This window comes from Photinus pyralis, unplaced genomic scaffold, assembly GCF_008802855.1.
Source record: "Photinus pyralis isolate 1611_PpyrPB1 unplaced genomic scaffold, Ppyr1.3 Ppyr1.4_LG3b, whole genome shotgun sequence".
Classification (NCBI taxonomy): Eukaryota; Metazoa; Arthropoda; class Insecta; order Coleoptera; family Lampyridae; genus Photinus; species Photinus pyralis.
The window spans coordinates 695,693-721,490 of NW_022170510.1; the positions used below are offsets into that span (position 1 = coordinate 695,693).

A 25,798-nucleotide genomic window follows, 5' to 3' on the forward strand; every position below is an offset into this window, starting at 1 on the left:
GACAATTTCAGCAGGTTATAAAACAAAAACTATAATAAAACAAATAAACTATTAATTATTTTAGGGTCTGTGCCGTCGGCTTGACCCTTGTGAGATTACCCCAATCATCCCCGCCCTTTCATAAGTGTCTTTTACGTAACTAAGCTCCCTTTTTTTACTCCCCCCGTCGTCAGGCAGCCGCGCCGCCGCAACGACCTCGCCACCCGAAGCGGCTGTATTCCGAGTCAGTCAACTTCGCTCGAGTAGGTGTCTTTGTGAAGTACGTTTTAACGGGGTCGCCGTTCGACTTAAAACTTTAGTGATTCGATGTGTTAGTGTTTTTCTAAGGTGAGAAAAATATTTCAAAACTAGCGTTTTCAACCTATTTTGGAATAATATAAGTAATAAAGACCAGTAGGAAAGCTGCGAGCGGCTCTTTCCTGGGAGCCGTCGGCTCAAACTGGTCAGCTGTCGGCTCAGGCTGGCCAGACGGCGGGCTGACGAGCCGCCGGCTCCGGCTTTCGGACCGTCGGCTCAGACTGGTGAGCCTTTGTCTCGGGCTGAGGAGTCGTTTTTTTTTTCTCAGCCCAGGAGCCTCTGGCTCGAGGTATGAACCGTCGACTGGGATTTTGCAGTTAGCGGCTCAATACCAAGGACGAACTTTCTGAATTTGCTAACGCAGGCTCTTTTCGTTTCAGATGGTTACACAGTCTAATTTGCACACTTTAGAAGATTTAGCTCGGCTGGAGTTAGATGATGAGGACGAGAATATCATTCTCTCCAGAATTAAAGAGCTGGCAGTAGCTCATCTACCAGAGGGCTGGAAGAAATGGAAAGTTAATAATTTTCTAAAGAAACAGCTCCTTAATGGTGAAATGGATTCTCAGATTCTAAATAAAATCCGGTACGCCCTACCCACCGTGGGTCTTATCCAGGCGTTCAACCCTGAGGCTATATCTATCTCTGAAAAGAAATACAGGGAAATTAAGGTGAAGATGTTGGACTGGCCCTTCTGCATCGGCCTCATTATAGGCCCTTCTTCTTTGGCTGCTAAAATTCGTGGTTCATTAGCTCAGAACGAACTAATATTAGCTGCTTTAACCGATCTCAAGCCGTTGTTAATTTCCAGGCTGGAGGCTTCTCGTCAGCTTGAAGCAGACTCTGACGCAGAAAGTATCAATACCCGCCCTTCAGTAAGTTCGAAGGCGAGTAAGAAATCCAGACTAGATGCCTTAGAAAAGAGTAATGAAGATCTGAAAAATATGCTGGCATCGGTTCTTGACAGGCTCAATGATACCAGACCCTCTAGCTCCTATAGTCTCTCTGATGATGGGAAGGAGAATCTACAACCCTTCTCAGAGGAGGAGGAGGATGAGGTTTCGTGGAAGGCTCCATCCATCGCGGATGCGCCTCCTATGGAATGGGATTTTACGCCACAAACTAAGGAGCAGGAGCCTTTAGTTCCGGCACCAAAGCCGACTATTGAAAAACAGGGTATTCAGTGGCAGCGGTTAGAGAGTACCTCCTTCAACAAGATAAGATACGCAGAGATGCAAAAGAAGTTTCAGGCCTACCCAGTGTTTAGCGCCTTGAAAGTTAATCCTCAGCTTCTATAGGGATTTCATCTACAAACGATAATCACTTGGCAAGGTCGGACTCCACTTTAGGTTCGATTACGCATGGCCTGCTACTACAAAGGGAGGCCTTTGCAGAGGCGCTGAAGAACTTAATATCCAAATATCCTTCCATTGCATCAGAAGCTCGAAGTATATATGTAGACGGTCACTCTGAATTTAGATCCATTAGTGATGACCTTCTCCAGTACACTTGTGGCAGGAGAGCGGAAATTATTGATTTGAGAAGAAAAGCTTTCAGGCCAAAATCCGAATCTATAACTCCTATGTTTAACGCAATTCCTCCGTCGTCTACGCATTTATTCGAGGAAGTCGCTTTTACGGAGCTGGCAAAGCAGCATGGTCATTTTTTTCGGGGGCCAGCTCGGTCCGGGTATGCGGCACCGCATGCCTACAAAGGTGCAAAGCCCCCTTTCAGCAGCAATTCAAATCCAGGGGACAGGGCACCGAGTAAACCATGGCCTTCGAGGAATACCTGGAAGCGTCCGTCAGGGTCTCGTTCATCAAGAAATCAACCCTCATCTGGCTCTTATAAACCCAGAGAGGGCGGTGTTGACAAAAAAAGACAAAGGAAGAAATGACGCCATCAGTTCGGGGTTCAAAGGAGGTCGCTTGCAAAAGTTCGTAAATTCCTGGATTTCGGCAAGAGCACCCGACGCTATTTTAAAAACAGTATTGGGATATTCAATTCCCTTAGTGAAGCGACCTCCCCTAATAAGATTCTCAGGCAAGCATTTACATCATTTTGCTTCCCACGGCTTGTCCCAAGAGATAGAAATCATGAGGCAGCAGGGAATACTACAGCCATCAGCACATACAACGGGCTTCCTATCACGGATGTTTGCCGTTCCAAAAAGCGACGGAACTCTGAGGCCAGTTCTGAACCTGAAACATCTCAACGCACACCTGCTACCAAGAAAATTTCGCCTCTTAAACCATCTGAAGGTCCCAACCTTTTTACAAGGAGACGACTTTTTGGTAAAGGTGGACCTAACGCAGGCATACTTTCACATCCCAATAAAACAATCGCATCGAAGGTTTCTGTCAATAGTTCACGACCAGGAAGTTCTACAGATGACATGCCTCCCATTTGGTTTAGCAACAGCTCCTCTCGCTTTTGCTCGCCTATCGAATTGGATAGCGGGTCGTCTTCGGGAGAGAGGCATAAGATTGATTGTTTACCTGGACGACTTCCTGCTAGCCCATCAGAACTCCGAAGAGTTGGAACATCACACCAGAATAGCGATTTCCTTTTTAGAAAGTTTGGGCTGGTTAATCAACTGGGAGAAATCCTCCCTGCGTCCAAGAAAGAGGTGCGAGTACCTAGGTTTAATCTGGGACACGAAAATGGATCAGGTATCATTACCGAGACGCAAGAGGTCGTCGATAAAGAAAGATCTCTCGGATCTAATAAGAAGGAATGTTTGGAGCTGGGAAGCTGCCAAACGAATTCTAGGAAAGCTGAATTTCGCATCATTTGCGATTCCGCTCGGAAGATTACACATGAGGTACATGCAGAGATACAGTCATCGCCATCCAGAAAGAAGACCTACGAAGTTCCTCTGCATTCATCCTTCTGCAGTAAAAGAAATGAAATGGTGGTTGACGAATCTGCGAAGGGCTTCTCCTTTGTTTCAGAAAGGCCCAAGCATTTTCATAACTACGGACGCGTCAGATCTGGGTTGGGGTGCCCAGGTGGGAGACCAGATGATAAAGGGTTGCTGGAGCCAGTCCCAATTAAGCTGGCATATAAATGTAAAAGAGCTCTTTGCCGTTTACTCTGCAATCCTCCGTTGTGCCAGAGTCTTGACGGGTCGATCAATCCTTATCCAATCAGACAATCGGTCAGTGGTGTCTTACATAAGGAATCAGGGGGGAACGAAGTCTCTTCTGATGACGAAGATCGTGGGTCGCCTGTTACGTTTGGCGAGGAGAAACACAATGATCTTAGTAGCGCACTTCATCCCAGGAGTGCTGAACGACATGGCGGACAGTTTGTCCAGAAGGAAAATATTGGCGGATATTGGACGCTTTCAGAGAATATCGTTCAGTTAATACTACGTCTCGAGGGACATGAAAGACCAGCAGGCGGAGTTCATAGACGCGTTCAGCAGAACCTGGAACTTTCAGTTAGCATGGGTTTTTCCTCCACCGGCGTTAGTCCCAAGAGTACTCAACCATCTCAACACAGCCAAGGGAACTTATATCCTAATAGTACCAAGATGGGAGAAGGTCTTCTGGAGGCCGGACATAAAGGCGAGATCAATGGCCCCTCCTTTTCGGATTCGGAACCTGCAACACCACCTGTTGGATGCACTCACGGGGAAACCGTTACCAAATGCTCAGAAGATAAGTTTGGAGGCCTGGAAGGTACAGGGTGGTCCAGCGTCGTTAAAGGTTGGGAGCTTGCAGACATAGCCCTTCTAGAGAATTCTTGGAGGAAGTCTACTTTAAAAACTTATTCTGCTCCATGGAACCAGTGGCTTGCTTGGTGCAAGAGAGGAAATTTGATACCAAATAAACCTTCACCTGCTATTTTGGCACAGTACATATCATTTCTTTCACGGGTGAAAAAGTTATCCTCGGCCACGATTAAACTCCATAAGTCAGTAGTGTCTACCCTGAGTGATCCCTTGGACGTCTACCACTTGTCAAGTAGTCCGGTGGTAAAACATATGATTAGAGCAATCAATGGAAAGGGTAGACCAGGGCAGGCCAGTTATTTGGAATGTTAGCACCATAATTTCCTGGCTAAGGAAGGAGAAGGTCGAACAATCGAGTTTGTTCCAAGTCTCCAGAAGTCTAGCTCTCTTGCTTCTTGCATCAGGTCGTCGTATCCATGATCTTACTTTGTTGAGGATAGATGAGAAACACTTTTCTAAAGAGGATGGTTCTATCTGCTTTTGGCCACAGTGGGGTTCGAAAACCGATAAGGTTTCCTCTAGACAGTCTGGTTGGAAACTGCTAAGGAATGATGAGAAAGCTTTGGACCCAATTTTTTGGACTTTGAAGCTGATAGAATTGAGTAGAGATCGTCGAAATGCACGAGATGATCTTCACAACCTCTTTATTACAACTAGAGGACAAGTTAGACCTGCTTCCAGGGCTATATAATAGCTGGTTGGGTCAGAACAGCTTTTGAGGCAGCTGGAATCCAGCACTCACCCGGAAGTATACGATCAGCAGTAGCATCTGCAAGATGGGAAAAAAATATGCCGCTGGACAGCATTCTTGGTTGTGGCAATTGGAAGACAAAAGATAACTTTTTCAAGTTTTATTTCAAAGAAGTTCAAAGAAATGACCTGACCTGTAATACTGATCTCATATCTAATACTTTTGTTCCTATGTGATGTTAGTCTGATTTAGAAGACTCATAGAGATTAGTTTTATTAAGATTTTGTTTTCGTTAAATGGATTTTAAATCCTTTGCTCTTTGCTAGCATTATGTTTTGATTAGAGCGACCACTTTTGTTACCTACTTTTAGGAGAATGTTCTTTCTTTTTACGTTTCCGTTAATAAATACTATATTTTTTCTGGAACTCATGGTTCTTATTATCTACGAAGTGATTTCACAGTACGCTATCTAGTCGTCAGAAACCAAACACTTCTCACAAGGGTCAAGCCGACGGCATAGACCCTAAAATATTCAACGTTTTTCCCCCGAAGGGTAAAAAACGAATTATTTTAGGTCTTGCCTAGGCTTGACCCCCATTAAGTTCTTGACGACTTAATTTCTGAGAAAGTACTGACTCGGAATACAGCCGCTTCGGGTGGCGAGGTCGTTGCGGCGGCGCGGCTGCCTGACGACGGGGGGAGTAAAAAAGGGAGCTTAGTTACGTAAAAGACACTTATGAAAGGGCGGGGATGATTGGGGTAATCTCACAAGGGTCAAGCCTAGGCAAGACCTAAAATAATTCGTTTTTTACCCTTCGGGGGAAAAACGTTGAATATTACGTCGATGAAAGTGAATGGTTTTTATTTTTACTTATTACAAAGCAATGCTTCTTTGGAGACGGTGTACGAGAATCTTTAGTAAACTACAACGTCTTTGAATTGATTTTCCAAATAAACAGGTTCACTCAACGACGGTCTTACAGCAGTGGAAGGGTTTTCTGGTACAAAACATCGAGTAATTTTCATTTTGTTCTCTATACTTTCGTCTGTGTAACCATCCGCAACAGTGGTTGAAGAATAACCACCATGTCCTTTTAACTGGGTAATGTCAGCACCAGAATCTAATAGAAGCTTAAAGTCTTAATTTACGATATTTTGTGTAAAGTTGTAAGCCATCGACCCAGGCAGAACTGTAAATATTAAAGTTCTTGTAGTGGGAATCCTAATACCCAGCACATTGCCTCTAACTTTAATACCTTATACCTTGATCATAGTGTTTGTAGTCATCAGCTTCATTTAGATATTTGTTAATGTCGTTGGATGTCAACGTTTTGGATTTTTTTGGATTATATACCGACCATAAAGCAGAAGTTTTCAGTTTTCCTGACTAAAATATCAGTGTAAATATTCCACAAGTAAGGGGCGTTGGATCGACTAGTGTTGATCGGTAACTGTAACTGGCAATACTCTTGTTTCAGGTCGATGCCGGAAGTGTAGCAGGGTTAACGGAAAATCGCATTTATAAACGGTAACGAGTAAGCATCTTTTACCGTAACTTTGTCGACTTTACGTAAATCGGTACATCAGAAACGCATCTTACCATCTTTCTTTCGAACCATGACAATCGGTGAACTTCACGGACTTTCAGATAAGACTATCTATTCCAAGGAGTACGGCATAACCAAGACCTGGCGCATGAGGGACTAAATGTGAATTTCGATAACTAATATAATTTAATATAACTGGCGAAGATGGAAAAGACAAAACGATTTAAATACGGTTCAAATACCAAATGCAAAAGCTGATGATTTAAATAAGATCAGATCTTTTCCATCATTGATTAATCTTAATCATTCTTTGTGAAACCGAACAAAAGTAAATTCAATGTGTTCAGTTTATTTAGTCAACTTTACTTGAATACCACAGAACCATTAATAACTAACTCATAGCATGTGAATCAAAAAGGGTCCCTCGAAGAACTCTTCAAAATGGTGGCAATGGCATTAATATTCCTGTATTCCATTATCGTTTTGTATAAAAATTCTGTCATCGATTTATTAGTAAGTGATATTCTCTTCATGTCATAATCAATTAGAATGAATAATTGATTTGATTTGTTTCATAGTGATATAGTAATTATCATGCAAGGGCTTAGGAATCAAACAACGGTATTTCCAGTATTTAGTAAACAATGGTTCCTCTCTGCAAATTGTTAATTATAGTTCCAGCCCTTACCTTTGACTATCCAGCCATAGAATTAGGTATAAATTAATGCGTAATACGGAAATACTACAAAAAGGGTTTAAAATTGTAGAACAAAGGAAATTGAAAGTTGAGAATCGTCGAAAGTATTTCATCGCAAGATTAATTTCTGGAGCGAGAAATTAAAAAACGAAAAAATTAAAAGACATCCATTCTCTATATTCAAATAGGTATGTAGCGTAAAGTGTTTGCGTGCATTTCAGTGTGAATATGTTCGTTAAATTTTACATAAAAGTGGAAAAAATCCCTTCTTATTCAGTAATTTCGCTTTACGCACCACAACGTGTATAATTTAACTGTTTCACAAAGGGTTCGTTTAAACACGAATTCCATCTCATTTTAAAATCTCTACAATTTCAATGGAAATCCCTAAATCAATTAAACATGAATTTATAACTCAAAATATAACCCTAGTTCGGTTTAAAACTCTACCTATAGCGAGAAAGTAGGTTACAATACGATTTTAGAAGGTGGTATTTCGATAACGAATTTACGTACTAAAGGCGCCATTCTTGACAAGTTTCTTAGTGTGGTCACGAGAATCGAGATCTATCAAATGGTGTTAACGGCGAAACGCGCTCTCCAAAGTTTCCTATCTTAACGAACACCAGCTTGAGATCTTCGCCGACTATACGATCCCATTGTTCTTTGAGTTATAAATCATTCTTCTATAAATCTCACATTCTCTATTGATCGGTTTATAGCTCTTGATAGGATTTCCAGTGCTCGCGTAAAATGTAATAACTGTGGCCTAAAGACCATTTCAGCAAATATTTGTTGGAAATTGTCAATAACAATACAGTATATCGTAATTTTCGTATATTTCTTTTCTTTCGCCGTTATTGACATAACAGCGCCAAATACTTTTGACGTATAAAAATTAATGTTCCGTGAAAATTACCTTTAGGCAACACTGCCACTGCGTGGTTACAGTATACACACAAAAATGTATTTCTATTCGAAAGCAAGTTGTAATGAAATTTTAATTGAATTATTGCGAGAGTGATAGTGTGTTTTTGTGTAACAAATGGAACGATTTCAGTGGTTCATTTAAATTTTATTGATAAGCTGATAAGCGCATTTCACATTTTCCCCTATTAATGTGGTGTTATTCAGATAAAAACATGAGACAGTTTGCAAAATCTAATTTTATATCAAATTGGTGGAGGGTGTAGCAAATGTGTTTACGGCCCAGTTTCGATAGTTCTATTTGTAAAGCAAATTAAGCGCGTGGCAAAGGGTGTAGATAGGCACATTTTAAATTATAAAGGAAAAGTGAAACTTATATACATATTCTAAACGTCAAGAGCAGGCGTTAACATAACAGATAGCTCTAATTTGGCGGTGCGATAGTAGACTTCCCAAGATTTATGTATTTATCACCTTATTATACAGCGTTATACTCACCTAAGTGAAATGCAAATATGTTATATTGTAACATTTAAAACTCATCAACCAAGGGCCATTTTTAGTTTAGTACCTGACTTGGAGATGCGAAAGCTCTTACTTTTCACACTTTGAATAGTAAATTTTTCCCTACGCTGCCTTACAGTGTAATTCTGATGTGTTGAGAATCTATCTGTAAACGCCTTTTTGTAGAATTGCCCAGCAAACACACTTTACGTTTAAAAATGGTTTTAAAGCGCCTTGAAAGGATAAATACGGTATTGGTAGTATGGTATACGTTTTTGTGTAGACCGATTTTATACCTACGTTTAAAATACGATTTTTATTCATTTATGTAAACCATAGAGGTCACTTTCTACGTTGATAATACGTATATAGATAACCGTTTTTAGCATTCGTTTTATAAACGTATACAGGGTGTTACACGACCGCATGTAAAAAAAAATTGGGTGATAGAGGGGATCAAGCACTTTTTCCAAATAAACCGAGGGTCCAACGTGTTTCGTTTGGGAGCCACCCCCAAAGAAGTGGTGAAATTTGGATTTCTTCTTTAGTTTTTTTCTCAGCAATCATATGGGTTACAAAGATGGGTGACATCTCTTTGAATAGGTTTTCGAGTATGCTCTATCCGATTTTGAAAAAAATGTTTCAAAATTCTTACTACGAAAGGGCGCACCCTTACTTGGGGGCGCGAAAAAAAATTCTGATTTTGATGAAATTTGGTATCTGAAGGTTTTTGAACATGAAAATGACGAATCTGGAATTAGTTTTTGAAAATTCGCAGAAAAAAGTTCCACTGCAATTATACTCATTTAGAGATTGGACCTTCCGTACTAGCGAGTGATCTAATTTCGCATATAGATAATTGAAAATGTTGAAAATAACAAAAAATAACTATTTAAGTCGATATTATGATTAAATGATCACAAAAAATTCGATATGTCGATCATGGTATTCAAGTCTGCAAACTCGATTCCAAAAATTCCGTGGCTGCGGGTGATGGGAAAATGCTTTTTAAGTAAAATTCTATTACAATCAATAAGCATTATTGCAAGTATCGTAATATCGACTTAAATCATTATGTTTTTGTTATTTGCGATGTATTACAATTGTTATTTGTCAATTTTGATTAATAAATTGCTTATTTATTTTGTCCATTTATTTGTAATTCTATAGTACGTGTACACTGCAAGACTAAGTTTATTTGTGTGGTAGTAGTTGTAAAAGTTTATATGAACCTTATCTTCGGTCTGCGATAATAACTGTTATCGCTACGTACGCTAATTAAACTTCGAGATAACGACGTCTTATCTGGGTGTAGAAAACACACCTCCAGTTTAATCAAAGACGCGCATTATTTTGTAAAGGAAGGCGGAATTGAGTTTTTTTGACATTGAAGCGCAGCTGTATTTGAGCGCGCTTATTGCAAAATATGAGTAGTTAGTTTGGCTGGCATCGAAGCTGTTTGCAAAATAGTCAGTGTTGCCAGTTATCACGTTTTAAGCTGAAGCGTATTTCCCATTTACGAAAAAGTTTAATCGGACTGCTGTGGTTATCGGGTGTTCGTCGCCTTCAGAGAAGGTCTTCAATTTATCGGTTAAAGGGAAGTTGTCCACCATCACAAGGCCAATTTTACATCAGCAATTACAACGTGGTCAGTGTCGTTTAAATCGAAATTCAAGTGCAATTGAAGAAGTTTTTTGAAAATCTATCTCTTGTTGCGTGGTATGTGTTATTTTGGCCCTGATTCCTTACTTTTCTTTCAGCTTGATTATTTTATGTCGAATAAATTTGTTTCATCTGTAAATCGTTGATTTTGTTACTGATAGAGCCCAAATTACGACTTAGAGAGTGTTCATGTTAAATTTTATACCCCAAATTACATCAAGTGTTAATTACAAAATTGTTAATTAATTCTTTGGAATTTTGGAGGCGAACACGGCTAGGTACTGAATCTTTTTAATTAATAACAGTTAATCATAATTTTCGTCGTGGCGGAAGCTGGAAGTGCTCTACCAAAATTATAATTATATCTTTTAAAGGCTTTATTACTACTTGAGTTTATTTGATCGAGCTGGAGAGGTATTTTATGAATGGCTTAGTGACCGTCAATATACAATACTATTACTATTTTTTCCGATAACATTAACTAGTAAAGATCATAGTGTAATTTTCATTATTAAAATTACTATACTGTTTCATTATAAATTGGCTAAAAAGTTTAATTTAAACAACGTCTAACGTGCTGCTAACAACGATTAATTTCGAGAGATTTATAACCTACTATGTTCTTATTTTATTTAAGAATGTAGCGAGTTTAAACTTAAAATTAAGGCGTGCTTAATTACATAATTTATGTTTGATTAAATTGCCGAAACTAGAATTCTTACTCAAGAATTTAAATTAAAGTTCGTTTCAACAAATCTTTGTTAAATGCCTCCTTCCTAATGATTGACGTAGACGAAACCCATTGTCTCGCTAAGATTCTTACACATTTGTTCTAGGTTTCAATTCGCTTGGCATATGATCGGTCGGGCTCCAATTTAGTGTGTCTCTAACATAAATTGTATCGCGTGAACGTACTAATTACTTTTCCTTATGTCAGAGCGAAGCGTTATTGAAGTTTTAAAAGCTAACTACAAAAGTTTAAGTGAATAAAGCGAAGATAACGTGCCGCCGAATGACACCGCCACGAGGAAGTTGTTATTCGCAATTCAATTTGAAAACTGTAAAGCTAGGTATCCTTAATTTACTTTGCTATCAGCCGTAGTCAAACATAAGATTTATTCCATCTGAGATCCTAAAGCGTTTCTCTTTGCTATTTGTGCTCTACGTTCGGGTTTTCCATTAGGTATGTACCTTCGAGGTACCATCGAAAGGAAGTCATAAAGATGTTACGACTTGTTACCGAAAAACTACATTCTTAAAACGAAATTTTCAATTCTCTTTTACTGAGAAGAGGTTGGGTTCGACAAGCTTCTAGATATAGTGTTCGACTCTATCCTCTGAAATGTAGTTACGAAAAAAGACATCAGACACTGTTCGACTTTTCCTTATACTTTAACGTTGACGTTATTTTAATTCTTTAGGATTGGTAAATACGTTTACAATTCTCCATCACAATGAAAAATTCAATTTGTTTTTGTAAATATTAATAGTACAACTTATTCCACTATACGTTCAATTTCAAGTTAATCCTTTTCGCAATTTTTTGGTATGTTAAGATTTGCTTAACTGTAACAATAAAGGGCGAATAATCAACGGAGGGTTGACCAACGACGGCCGTTTACGCAGTAGGGCGATTTAGGGTATAGTAGGTCTAAATGCATAAGTTTGAAACGGAACGGTATACCGATTACTAAGACTATTATTACCAATTTTGACATTTCAGGGATTTCCGCAGACTTGCTCAATGCTCAAGCCTCATACATAAACACCAAGGAGAAGTCTAAAGTTAGACTTTTCGAGTATGTGGGACCGTGGTGAGAATCTTGTGAAGTTCAAACCATGGTGGTGAAGAACAAGTATAATATTTTATAAGGCAACTCTTACCTTGAATAAAGTTAGATGTTGACGCCAAGAAGTGAGCTCAGTTCTCGCATCCACACCTGAAAACAATCCAAAGTAAATCCTCCCAAACCGAAGGGCTCGATATATACAACTAGTGGTTAATGCTTGAAGGTCCTCTCACTACTCGTAATCCGCTTCTATACCAGGTACGGACATAAGTCCCTTCAGAAGGAAGTGGTGGTCTGGTGGTCTCGAACAACATTCGCGTCAAACTCGATCATGCATCGGTAGGGATTACGATAATTTACTGACCAAGTTACGTTAGCAACTACAACGAAAATTTATCACTCTAAGATGTATTTAACGATACAGTTTATTTTCGTAATATTTCACCGATTGGGTCGTAGTACATACCCATACCTTCAACTTTTGGTACACCGATAAAAGATCCCTTTAAGTTATAATACATCCTTAGCCTAGATCTAGCCTAGAAAATTTTATACGTAAACCCGAAGATGTAAGTGAGAAAAGCTAAAAATTTTTAAGCTTTTTCAGAATGAGGACCTGAATAAATAGTGAAAATGAATGATATAATAGAATAGAATGAATAAATAGAATAAATAGTGAACATTTATGAAGGTAAACTCCTTACTTCATGTTCTGTAGCCACCGGCTACTTTGTAATAAACACGAATGGAATACTAGAAAGGGACCACCATACTCGCCCTTATAGCCGAGTAACTCTTTTGATTGTTGAATTGAAATCTCTTTTCCCGAAATCAATTTGCACCCATTTCGCTGGTAACGTGGCAAAATTCATTTCCCCAAATAACAGGAACGATATGCTGCGGCACATTGGTCCTACATTTCAACCGAATATTGGAAATAAAGACAGAAAATTAAGTTCTCTGGTCGAGTTAAATGCCGTGTTCCATATGAAAATGGCGAGAGAATCCCTGCTATTGTTACTAATCTTTAGTGAAAATGCACTGAAATTGATGATAAGTTCTTCATATGAATGCCGTATTCCTCGTTTTCATATATGAAATATAACATCATAACGAACGATCTTCATTGAACGTCTCTCATTAGATAGACAAAATTTAACGCATCGCCGCTACATTACTAACAACGATTAGCAATCGGACTCTGAAAGAGCAAATGAGATTTTGAATCCCTTGTAGTTTCAGGAAAGTGTACAGATTTGTATAGGCTTTGTCTTCCGAACGCCTTACAAAGCTAGTCTTTATTTGCATTCGTTAACTGCGTCACTCCTCAAATTTTTTTAGTACTGTTGTTTCATTTAGCTTATCTTTTACAAACTAATTCGAGTTGAAATACATTGAGAACTTCGGTTCGTAGTTTTATAGAATTGTGTTTCAGTAATCTATACAGACGAAAGAACCGCGAGAGCATTACAATGTAAAGTTAACAATCATGACGATTTGAAGGGTAGATTATACATTGTATTGTTATAATTGTATTTGGAGAACAGAATAGACGATAAATTTTAGAGTTGTATTCATTGAAATGGTATTGATGGGATAATGAAAATAATGTTCAAACATCGCTAGCAATAATAAACGTATTCGCCTTTGGAGAAACTCCCTTCAAACACAAAGGTAAAAGAGCATTAATATAAACTTCGCTGCTATGATGAGAACACATAACCACTAAAATTTCGTTGTAATTCCAATAAGACACAATTGATACGCTTCTATATTAAGAACTTAAATTTAACTTCTCCAAAACTGAAATTTAAATTAAACCGTAACACATTAAAACGGCGTAATTATGTTTTATTCTTTTGTTCATATTTACTTCCCTATTGCCAAAAGATTCCTCGTTACATTATTATTATAATGATTAAATGTTTCTTTTACTTTAAACCTTACGCATCATTGTCAGGTTCTATAATTACAATTTAACGCTGCGTGTCTACTATCATCATGAAGATACTTGACTAAAGACATTTTAGTTCATAAAATGGGCCGGTGAAATATATTAAAGTGTTTCGTGACGATAGATGCCTGCAGTGTTATCAGTAATTTTTGCACGAACTATTTTATTCACTACCTTACGCTAACTAAAGTGAGAAATATTCTAAAATGTATTGTCTCCATAAACGTTGTCACGGGAAAATAATTACACAAAATGCACTTCTAGTAAAATAAATTTCCTGTTCCTTCCCTACCGTTTAATCCTCTCCGGAGTAGGTATGTAAAATGCTTTTTTTGTTTGGGAATTTGATTGAGTCGTTAAGAAGCTTATTACGCTAAATAAGGAATTATGTTGAGAAAATAAGAAGTAATTTTAATGACATTGTAAACTGGGTGCATTATTTTAACATCATTACAAGTTTTGAACGGTGATTAAAAACAACTGTAAGTTCACAATTCATTATATTCAACTACAATAGAAATTATCTTTGTATAGGTTTGTTTGGGGTACCTTCGCTTCCTTATGACAGGCTAACACGCAAATGTAGATTAAAAGAAGGTAAGTTAGTGTATTCTCCGAAAGTTTATTTACATTCATTTCAACCTTTGTTCTCAAAAGGTGGCAACGGTCAACTGTAGTGACAGTTTCCACGATCTCTAATGATCCCATGCTGCAGTTATCGCCAAAGAATACATTTGCTTTTTGAACTAATCGGAAAATTAATATTGAACCTAAACCATACATAGTAGGTATTAACGGATTTCGTGAAAAATGTCAAAAATTGCTGCAGATGGAAAACTGGAATAATATCTAGATATTTACATAAGAGTCAGAAAAATGGCACATTACTGGCGAGGAAATATTGTGCCTCGCATTTTTGCAAGTTTTTACTTTATTGCTATTTACTCCTAACACTTTATTAATGGCCTCGTTTCATTCCATTCTTTCATTACTGAATTTCTCTAACACATAAATTTAAAAATTAAATTTCCTATGATCACGTCACTCTTGATTATCTTCTTTATTTTTTACTTTTCCGCAGTTATAGCTATTACCCCAACTCGTGTGTCCAATTTCCGGTAAAATCCTTAGTGGCTGTCAATTGCTTTTTCGCTTAAAATATGCACATTTTTTAATCTTATCTTTTTTTCAATTTTTTATATATAAATATATAATAAAGATGCAATCAAAACGGCTACGGCTTTACGCCAGAGTGGCGATACTCGATCTGCTGCTAATTTCCGTTCCAGTAGCAATTCCCACTTTTTTCAAAAAAATTTGAATGCACTATGTTTAACAATATTGTAGCGAATGCTCCAGAAATCCCGATAAACATCGAGGTGCCATGAAAGATTAGTCATCGGGGATAAAGAACGAAGACGCAATCGCTCAGGGAAATTTGACGTGTTTTGTTCTAGAACATTCGAGAAGACTCGGGAGCATTTCAAGACTGTTATAAATTTATTGTTTATTAATTAATAAATAAATAAAGCAAGTAATTAAATTTATGTTACACTAGTGTCAGGTGTGGGGTTGCTTTTAAGTGAACAATTAGTGAAAGTTTATGTCAGCTGTGACCAGATTTACGTGTGGAAAAATAGAACCTTCAATTAATGCAAGAAATGTAAGCTGGTCAATTTGAAATGAAACTTGGTCAATAGGACATGGAAGTTAAAATATAAGTCAAAATCAAAGTGGGTCACACAAGAAATAAGAGGTATGATTCAAGAGTGGAGATACAGTGTCCAAGATAAAATCGAGGATAAAATTTATACTGTAAAAAACGAAATGAAAGCTAAATATGATGAACTACGAAGGGAATTTATGGTATTGACTGAAGATCGCGAAAAAAGTGATTTGTCATCTGTGATAACACAAGATTTGCTTGCCGTTCTACAATCGTCCCACATTGACGATATTAGCTAGGATAGTATCATCAATAGGGAATGCAATACCGGGATCGCGGGATCCCGAAATACCGGGATCCCGCAGCATTTTTGCGAGATTAATTCCGTACATAAAAGGAGCGGGATCCCGCGGGATTTGCGGGACTGAGCAATTTGTCGACCAAGGGGACGAGTCTGTTTACTTTGTTAATGAAATGAAATTATTTTTAAGATAATTGTTAAACTTTTTTCGTTAAAAATGTACTATGCTTTTTGAGGCACTTTAGAAGTTTACTTTTTGTGCTTTACAGGTGAGGTTTTTTTTTGGTTTTAAGCCTGGTTTTAAGTTAGGCTGAAGGTACTTCTTTGTGAAATATTGTGATAATTACCGATTTATTTTAATACAGAAGTTAACCGCACAAAATTGCTTATTTGGCAATTTATTTAAAATTTTGCGGGATCCCGCAAATACCGGGATCCCGCGGGATTAACATCTAACGATCCCGGAAATACCGGGATTGAGATTTTGCTGCGGGATTGCATTCCCTAATCATCAACTACGCTTTCAAAGGAACAATTGAAGACATTCTGCAGTCTGAACATGCATAAATTATCTGGGTACTCAATTTTCCTCATTTTTAACTTATTTAGAGTCAACGTTTGAATTTGATTACCTTGAACGTAGACCGAGATTCGGTGTAGTTATTTGGGAACAAATTTAAAATCACAAGTTATTTAGAATATAAAGGACCATGAAATAAGCTTTCCTATTTCATGCAAAAGAGGTTGAATTATTTCCCTCATGAACTTAAAATTTAGAATTTCTAAGTAAACCTGCGGCTTTGTTAATTAAATAAACTCTTCCTTTTCCAACGGCTAGCTCAATATATCACAACTTTAAGTCTTTTAGGTGAATTTTTATTGCTAATCTCTCCTACAATCTTCCAAAATTCCTTGACTTCTATCACGAAAGAAAAATACCGAATGGCCATTCAATCTTCAATTGAAAATCAATTCGAAATGTTAAATGAATGCTATGTACACTTTCCTTTGTACATTAATTTTTGACAAATAAGTATTTCTTGTTTAGGATCTTTTAATGTAATTGGGTCATTTACTTATGAATTAGAAATAAATTTAAATTGTCTAATTTGAACAATACTTATACATATTGATGTGTAAACTGCAGGAAGGTCTAGTTTCTCTAGGTTGAAATAATGCCGAAGATGAGAGCGGCCCCTAGTGTGCGGCCTCCCGTTCGCCACCGCTACCGCTACCGCCACCGCGTCCGCTACCGCGACCGCGACCGCGTAGGTTTGCGTATACCTTAAACGTAATCAAACATCTGCAGGACTATATATTTATGAAATGTGTGTATTTATGTTTCAACGTAAAAGCTTATTTACCGTGAATTATGACTCTTTGTATAGTTATCCTTCTCATTCCTCCTAGGTTGATAACTACCGAAAAATTATGTTACAACGCCTGCATCAATTTCTATAATGCATTTCCTTCAACAAGCAAAAGATAAACAATTTAAAATTTAAATAATAGAGTACACAAAATTGTTGAAATACTTCTCTGACATTTTGTGGTGTTATTTGTTTACGAAATATCTTTTCGACAAAAATCGGCATACGTAAATAGAATAGAAGATACCGACCGTCAGGCTTTGATACTCGTATTATACAGATATTTTAGTTTGTGATATGCAGAGTAAGTATACTCTGGTATTACTAATCGGCGAGTCGTCCCATAATTTCTGTTATTACACGCAATAACGTTATCATAACAAATTTATAGCCATTGCAGGCAGTTGGTTTCTTAAATTTCAAATAATACATTTTTCTTCGAAAGCCCCGATTATAAATAATCCTTCTATAAATTTGTGTAATAAATTGCCGGGTTATATTTGTAATATTTATAGCTACAAAATTTGAGTTAACGTGAAATTGATCACGCTTATTTGAAATATTGGGAATTTAATAATGAAATTAATATTTTGTTTAATAACGCCATTCATCGTGAATCGCAGTGGCTGCCAGTTACGTTTAAACGAAACGCTTTTCAACCAGCTTCCATTATTCACCTATTAATTAAACCAAACTAATGAAAGTCATTAGCAAATATAACCGTTAAACTCACGATCTTTCAGAATATATGATTAGGAATTAGCCGTGATTACCAAAAACAGTGCTCTGCCTTTTCTACTTCCCCCTCAATAGCAGGAGTAGGATTCCGGGTAAGAATTGATCCACTGTATAACTAAATTATGAAGTTCGCCTCGTTGCACCTCGGGACTTTACTTCCGCTGGCAATCAGTAAAACCGGATGCTTGCCCGGCATTCACGATAAATTTATAATCACGTAAAATACCTAGATGCGTATTATCGGCGTTCGTTTCAACATCCATTATTTTGCTATAGATACGGGAACTCATGCACGACGAATTATCGTTTGACTGCAGAGGCGTGTACATAGATACATTTAAATGATCTATTAGTCTACATACAGATAGGGTTAAAGGCGTCGTCAATAATACCATTCAACCATTCCTATTATCTGATCGGCTCGTCTACCGATAATGGGATGTATTTACAGCAATAAACAGGTACCATTAGTCAAAGCGCCTACATATATGAAATTAATGTGTATTTCCCCAATTGCAACTTTAATGCCTTTTTTTTAATATTAATAAATTATTTTTTTCTGTTTCAGGACTGAATGAGCACTAGGAGGGTGAGTTATGCTTTTAATAGTGTAAGTACTGTGCGGTGTTATGAAAGCAAGGTATATCACATCGCTGTTGAAACCCTATAATGAACCACATAGGTAGTAGATACATTATGCGAATAATAGTCCGAGAAGGACGAGTATGGTTGAATGTCGTGCAACCCCACTGAGGTGCACTACTAATCCACGTACGTCGTGGATGGGAACTTTGTTAAAAGGCGCATTATGAATTGGCTTTTTAAAAAGTAATGAAAAGCTTCTTACATAAATCCGCATTAGAGAAGCTTATTAAATCTTTAGTCATATCCAAATAACACAAAAGTATTTTAGCAACACATAAATCAGCATCGACAAAGAAAGGTAAGACCAGGAAGAGGTTGTAGTCGATTTATGCCCGAAGTTTTAATTCTTTGTTCATTTTTAATTTGAATGCACCCCTCAGAACTTGAAATATTTGCAACTTCTATAATGCCGTTTCAACTCTTTCTCCAGTGGCCAAATCCATCAAAACTGCAAGCTAAGGTATTCCAAGGGACATCACTTAATAGAGTCCTTGTGAAAGCAAGAACAAAAGAAGCATCACACGTATGGATATAATTTTGGTTTAAGTGGTCCCAACTCTCTTGAAAAATCTCTTAATTCTACTATACTCTACTATGTGGAAATCCAAAATCTGACGTGTTAATGCAAAACGATAAGAATTTAAGGATTTTTTTTATTATATAAAAAAACCAAAAAATTTGAAACTTCGGGTATAGATGCTAAAAATACATTAGTTTGGTTTTCCTTACAAAAATTCTACAGTAATCTTAATCCTACTTTATATTGCTTAAGAGTGGGTCTTGTGATAGATGCCAAACAGATGTCAAATGTTGAACTTGGAACATTACCTATTTGCAGTGCTTTCCTGATAAGACACCTACCACCAGGGAAAGATGCTTCCATAACGGGTACGGTGTCAACCTGTCAATAGAAAGAAGTAAATCACTAGAAGGTCTAAGAATTAAAAACTGTTTTAATAAACCAATACAACGAAATACCGGGTGATCGAAAAAAACTGCAGACAATTTAAATTTGGCGCTTTAAATTTTTAGTGTTTTTTACTTAAGGAATTGGCAAACATGTTTAGAAGTTGGTTTATTTATGCATTAATTGCCATCCATTGGCGTAGTGTTTTATGTGAATTTTATTTTCTAATCTTCGTACTGTGATCCAAGCGTTTCAAAGCAAACAGCTCTTTTTAAAAAGGTCTTCGCAACGTGCATCATTTCGTAAAGGTACGTAAATTAAGAGAACATACTTTATAAGGATCATGTAACCTTACTTTTTAGGCATAAAGGCTTTAAAGGGGATGTCTTTTGATGCACAATTGAAAGGCGTACACGTACATGTTTAAAAGATGCTCATATTCGACTCAGTTATGCTTACTGCAATTCAACGATAAATGTGCTACTTACCATTATGTCGAAGGTGTAAAAAAACGTAGCCTCAAGAAATGGTTTCCGAAAATTCTCTAATGAAGTTGGTGGGTATAACAATGTGAACGATAACATCCCTATTTGTTATTTTTACAGACTTATCGAATAATATGTGGCACAATGTTTTCATCCAGTGTTGATGACGTTAATTTATGAGAAGACGTGGATACGTCTTATTGTATGTAGGCAAATAAAATGAACCTTACGGTGATGGTTTAATGAGCATGACTATTGCTCGGGAAACGTTGGAATAGATATTTGAATACATGAACCCGAGCGTTCAACTAAGCTTGATAAATTAATTTTTTTTAATTAATTAATTGTGATTATTGTTTAGTGATCCATTAAATTGATCCACCACTGCTTTTAAATAAATGACATTTGGTATGTTACCAACTTTATAAATGTTTTGTGGGAAATTCAAACTGTCCGCACTACTTTCCGATCACCCGGTATTGAACTATGAACTAAGGTAGCTATTGCGATCACCGTCAAAATTTCATCAAATGTCGACGTTTTACATCATTTTAAGCAATTTTCAAATAATAAACATTTTTATGTACGACTGCTTGATAATGCGGTGATTACAGTCGCAATTAGTGGCCATAATTTGCAATATTATCATTATGGCCTAGTCCATAATGATAAAGTAAAACGGCGCGACAGTCTGTCAATGTGACAGTCGTACTTAGGTGTCAATCCGAGGCCTACGATACTTACAGGCCGGAGCCTTAGACCATATAGTACATGGACTGCTAATTGTAACTAAAATATAGTCAAGGACATCGCCTGGGTATGTGAGTTTCAGGGTAAACGAGTCTGTCCGAAGTTGTCCGATTAGGCACGATTTGAGATTGTCAACCTATAAATTTACAAACGTCAATAAATTAATCGCCTAGATATCCCAAAAAAAGCAAACTTATTCTTATTTGTGGACGTATAGAAGATAATCAAGAGTATTTAAAGCTTCCCGTACTACGCGGTTACTATAAAGTTGATCTTTAAGCGATCCTAGTGGTGTTTACACGACTTTAGTTTACCCTGAGATTCACATACCCACGACTACAGTGCCCTCTATCCGTGACCATCCATTTTGTATTGAAAGCATAGGGCGAATAGCAGTCCATGTACTATATGGTCTAAGGCCGGAGCGCTCGAAAAAGTCACGTGACGTTAGGAGTCATATTTTTTTTTTTAATATATATTTTTATTAGCAATCAGAATTGACATTCTATGGGCTAATATGATAACATGGGACCTTAAAGCTAGACAGTCCTGGATGGCGGGATGGGAACTCTTCCAGCGAGGAGTTCACCTACTTCTTATTTGAGATCAATTGGCCAACGTCGTTGTAGTCTCCTGGAGTCGTGTTGTAGTAAAAGTGGTTGTGTTAGTGGGTTGGCATGTGCTTCTAGCCGGGTATGATGACTTGCACTACGCTCTTGTATGATAGTCGAAACGAAAGGGATAAAGAGATCGTCGTGTAACATTTTGTTGGTTACGTACCAAGGTGCGTCAGTAATAGCTCGAAGAATTTTGGATTGAGAGCGTTGAATAATTGCAGTATTTGATTTGCTGGCACATCCCCATAACTCTATACCATAAGTCCAAATACGTCTTATTATTGTCTTGTAAACCAAGATTTTGTTTTCTAGGGACAATCGGGATATCCTTCCTAACAACCAGTTTAGATCATTGAGTCGTAGGTCGATTTGTTTTTTCTTTTTTAAGATGTGTATCTTCCAGGTAAGTTTTTCGTCGAGGTGTAGACCTAGGTAACGTGCTGATGGAGATACAGGTATAATTGAATTGTTGACAGTAACTGGTGGACAGCGGCCCTTTTTAAGTGTAAACGTTACCTGAGTTGACTTACTTTCATTAATTTTGATGTTCCATTTGTTAGTCCAATCTTGTATAAGGTTTAGCTGACTTTGCACATAAGAAGATGCTATTGTTGGATCTTCATGACTTGCAAGAATGATTGTGTCATCCGCGAAAGTACCGATTGTAGTATTGGGTGTAGTAGGTATATCAGATGTGTGTAGTAGATAAAGCAAAGGGCCCACCACAGTACACACTGCCCTGCGGTACCCCAGCCTGGATTGGATAAGTGTTCGAGTATTCTCCATTTACTTTAGTCCGGAATTGTCGATCAGTCAAGTAAGATTTAAGGAGTAGAAAGTAGGATGGGAGGATTTGCTTAACTTTGTAGAGAAGACCAGTGTGCCACACCTTATCAAACGCCTGGCTTATATCAAGAAGTACAGATGTGCAATATTTTTTGTTTTCCAGGGATGTGTTTATTGTTTGTACGACGCGATGGCACTGTTGAACTGTCGAATGAGATTGTCGAAATCCAAACTGATGATCTGGGATAACATTTAGGAGGGGACTAATTCGATGGAGTATGAGTTTTTCTAGGAGCTTGGAGATAGTAGATAACAGACTTATTGGTCTGTAGGAGGAGACTTGATGTGGATTTTTACCAGGTTTGGCTATTAGAATTACTTCAGCAGCATTAAGCTGAAGGGGCCAATAGTGCAAACGGAGGATTCCATTAAATATATATGTTAGGAGTACAATTCCTTTTCTAGGGATTTCTTTTAGCATTTTGGGTGTGATGTGATCAGGCCCAGGTGATTTTCTGGTATTTAGAAGAGCGATTGCTTTTTTTATTTCGTGGGGAGTTATTAGTTTTATGTGACCGGTATTTTCCACAAGACTTTGTAAATTGGCAATCATTTCTTGTGTTGGTACAGCATCTTCAAGGCTAAATACTTCAGCCAGGTGTTGTGCAAACAGATCGGCCTTGTCCTTACTACTTCTAGCCCAGTCACCAGGAATGGGGGTATCTTTTCGGATTGGATAGTTTCTTTGTATTGGTTTTGTGGAAGCTTTTATAGGTTTCCATATTGAATTGTCATAACGGTTAAGATTAGCGATATAATCTTGGAATGACTTGTTTTGCGTTTCTTTTATTTTAGCTTTGAGTTTGTTGTTCAGTTGATTGAATGTAGTTTTGTCTGCTGGTGAATGATACCGATGCCATCTTGCTCTGGCTTTCCTTTTCTCTCTAATCAGTTTTTTGATTTCGAATGAAATGTTGAGAGATCTTCCTTGGGTTTTCAATTTTGGTGTAGCATGACTTGCTGCTTCTTGAAGTAGTGAAATTAGCGTATTTGTAGCTTCTTCTAGCTCTGGAGGATTCTTGAGTGACACTTTTAGGTTTACAGTTGCATTAATTTTGTTTTTATAGGCTTCCCAGTCGGTTCTTGAGTTGTGCAGTCTGGGTATTTTTTTAACATTTATTACCGTTGTGGCAATTGTTGCGATTACAGGCGTGTGATCCGATGACAGGTCGTAATTCGATTCTATATCCATATATGAGCTGGAAATTTGTGACAAAGAAATCCAACATAATATCTGGTATTTTCTTAGGATCTGACGGCCAGTAGGTTGGGGTGCCGGTGGATAGGAATGAATACTTTTTCTCTTGTAGTGCTTTGGACATTTCTCTTCCCTTTGTAGTAGTGAGACGTGATCCCCATAAAGTAATGAAATACATTACGGCTTATGGAAAATCCGTGCGCGGATCCACTATTTATTTTTTTACTCCGGATCCGTTCAAAATAGTGCCACGAAATTTCAATGAGAGCTTCTCAATAGTACACACAATCAAATTATGGTGTTCGTTCATTTTTAATAACACTAAAAATAATTAATTTTTAGGTTTAAAGTATTAGAGATAAAACGATGTTATTTAAATCCGCGTTTTTCTATCTTTACATCATCATATTTCTTTTTCTAGGAACTATATCGTTATAATCCTTTCGATGTCTTAAACTAGAATGATATGCGCCTCCAATTATGCGTATATAATGCCTGATCTGGTACTAGTATAGTTTTAACAGGCCCTACAAAATCGCGCATTTATTATCCGTGCAGAGAAAAATTCACCATGCGAGAAACTTGCATCAAAGATTTTGTTTCGTCGTGTAATTTAGCAGAAGATGAGGCGATGTTAAATATAAGTATTGAAATATTCTAAGATTTAGAACTCGACAAAATAGTTACTTCTGAAATCGATGTCAAGTTACTCATATTTATTGGAGGATATATCATACAAAAACTGTTTGGAAGATATTGCACCTGTTCTAGGTGTCAAAGTAAATTTGCTACTGAAACACCACTGGAAATTGATGATTCCAGTAAAACAACGAAATTAGAATACATAAGATGTTTAGATAGAGGTGGTTTGAGATATCCCACTGATAGTTTCCTGAATTTTTTAATAATAGACTATAATATTTTTAAACAACTTATTTCTGTAAGATACGAAAAAGATTTTTTGTCATGCGGTAACCAAAAATTATTATTAATAAAAATATTTTTGAAGAATTTAGAAGTAGATGATGAAATTTGCGACCAATATCAGAATAGTTTTAAATACTACATTTCAAAAAGTTTGCAAACATTTGCCAACATCCTACTAAATAATTATTCAAAATGTAAGCATAACAATTTAAGGGATAAGACTAGGACAACAAAAAATTGAAAAAACTGATGTCAGTCAAATGGCAGTTTTATATTAAATTAAGAGTTGATTGTTGGATTTTAAAATATGACTGTGTCTATATTCTTAAAATATATTATTAATTTTATATTTGTAGTGTTTATTGAAATCTAATCTAGCGGCCTGGGCCAGTCCGGCACTGCCTATTCCTTACAAGCTGTACTTTTCACTAAAACTGCTGTAAGTTGGATAGAAAAAGTTATTTTTTAAAACTTCCTTATTTAAAAGGTTATTTTTATTTATTCATAGAATGAAAAGGAAAGCCTACGATACTTACCAGGTCTCATAGGCGGACAAGATAAATTTCCCATTTCACTTTCACACGAGTACTATAACTAAAATACTTTATGTACTGCAAAATTCATATTAACGAAGATATAAGATATACTCCATACTTTTTATAAGTTTAATGTAAATTTGAATCTCATAAACACAATTTGAAAATCGATTACTAACAATTATTTGAAACATAATTCCTTTGCTCGTTCACTTATTCTTGAAATCGCGCTATTTACTTCAGCTGCTGAAAAAAGGAAACAAGAGACCATTTCTTAAAATTTCCTTCTGAAGAACATTTTTATGTCCTTTAACCACAATTCATTCGATATATGTGTTACAATTATAGCAATAACAAAAAAGTTTCTCGCATGGTGAATTTTTCTCTGCACGGATAATAAATGCGCGATTTTGTAGGGCCTGTTAAAACTATACTAATACCAGATCAGGCATTATATACGCATAATTGGAGGCGCATATCATTCTAGTTTAAGACATCGAAAGGATTATAACGATATAGTTCCTAGAAAAAGAAATATGATGATGTAAAGATACTTTAAACCTAAAAATTAATTATTTTTAGTGTTATTAAAAATTAACGAACACCATAATTTGATTGTGTGCACTATTGAGAAGCTCTCATTGAAATTTCGTGGCTCTATGTTGAACGGACCCGGAGTAAAAAAATAAATAGTAGAGCCGCGCACGGATTTTCCATAAACCGCAATGTATTTCATATGACTCCTAACGTCACGTGACTTTTTCGAGCGCTCCGGCCTGTAAGTATCGTAGGCCTCGGTCAATCCAAGGTAAATTCAAGTATTTTAGAAATATTTGACAAATGCTTGACATCTGTTGTCAGTGATATATAGATTTTATCGTTTATTGAATTCCATTAAATTTTCATTTTTAAGGGTTGATTTGGCTCGTCCATAAAGACCCAGTTTATGTACTTGATATATAAATAGCTATTTCCGTCTGTATGTACGTACTGTTGGCAATTT

General features: G+C 37.0%; 1 protein-coding gene and 1 long non-coding RNA gene across 3 annotated transcripts in view; one reads left to right on the top strand and one right to left on the bottom strand.

Annotated features, from left to right (window-relative positions):
• LOC116166700 (protein O-mannosyl-transferase TMTC1-like) overlaps positions 1 to 25,798 on the bottom strand; it is a 435,955-nt gene that overhangs the window by 207,520 nt on the left and 202,637 nt on the right. The window lies entirely within an intron of this gene.
• LOC116166710 overlaps positions 9,855 to 25,798 on the top strand; it is a 50,359-nt gene continuing 34,415 nt past the window's right edge. Inside the window, exons 1-2 of the long non-coding RNA XR_004144392.1 lie at positions 9,855 to 10,122; positions 18,453 to 18,473. This is a non-coding gene — a long non-coding RNA (uncharacterized LOC116166710). The remainder of the gene's footprint in view (positions 10,123 to 18,452; positions 18,474 to 25,798) is intronic.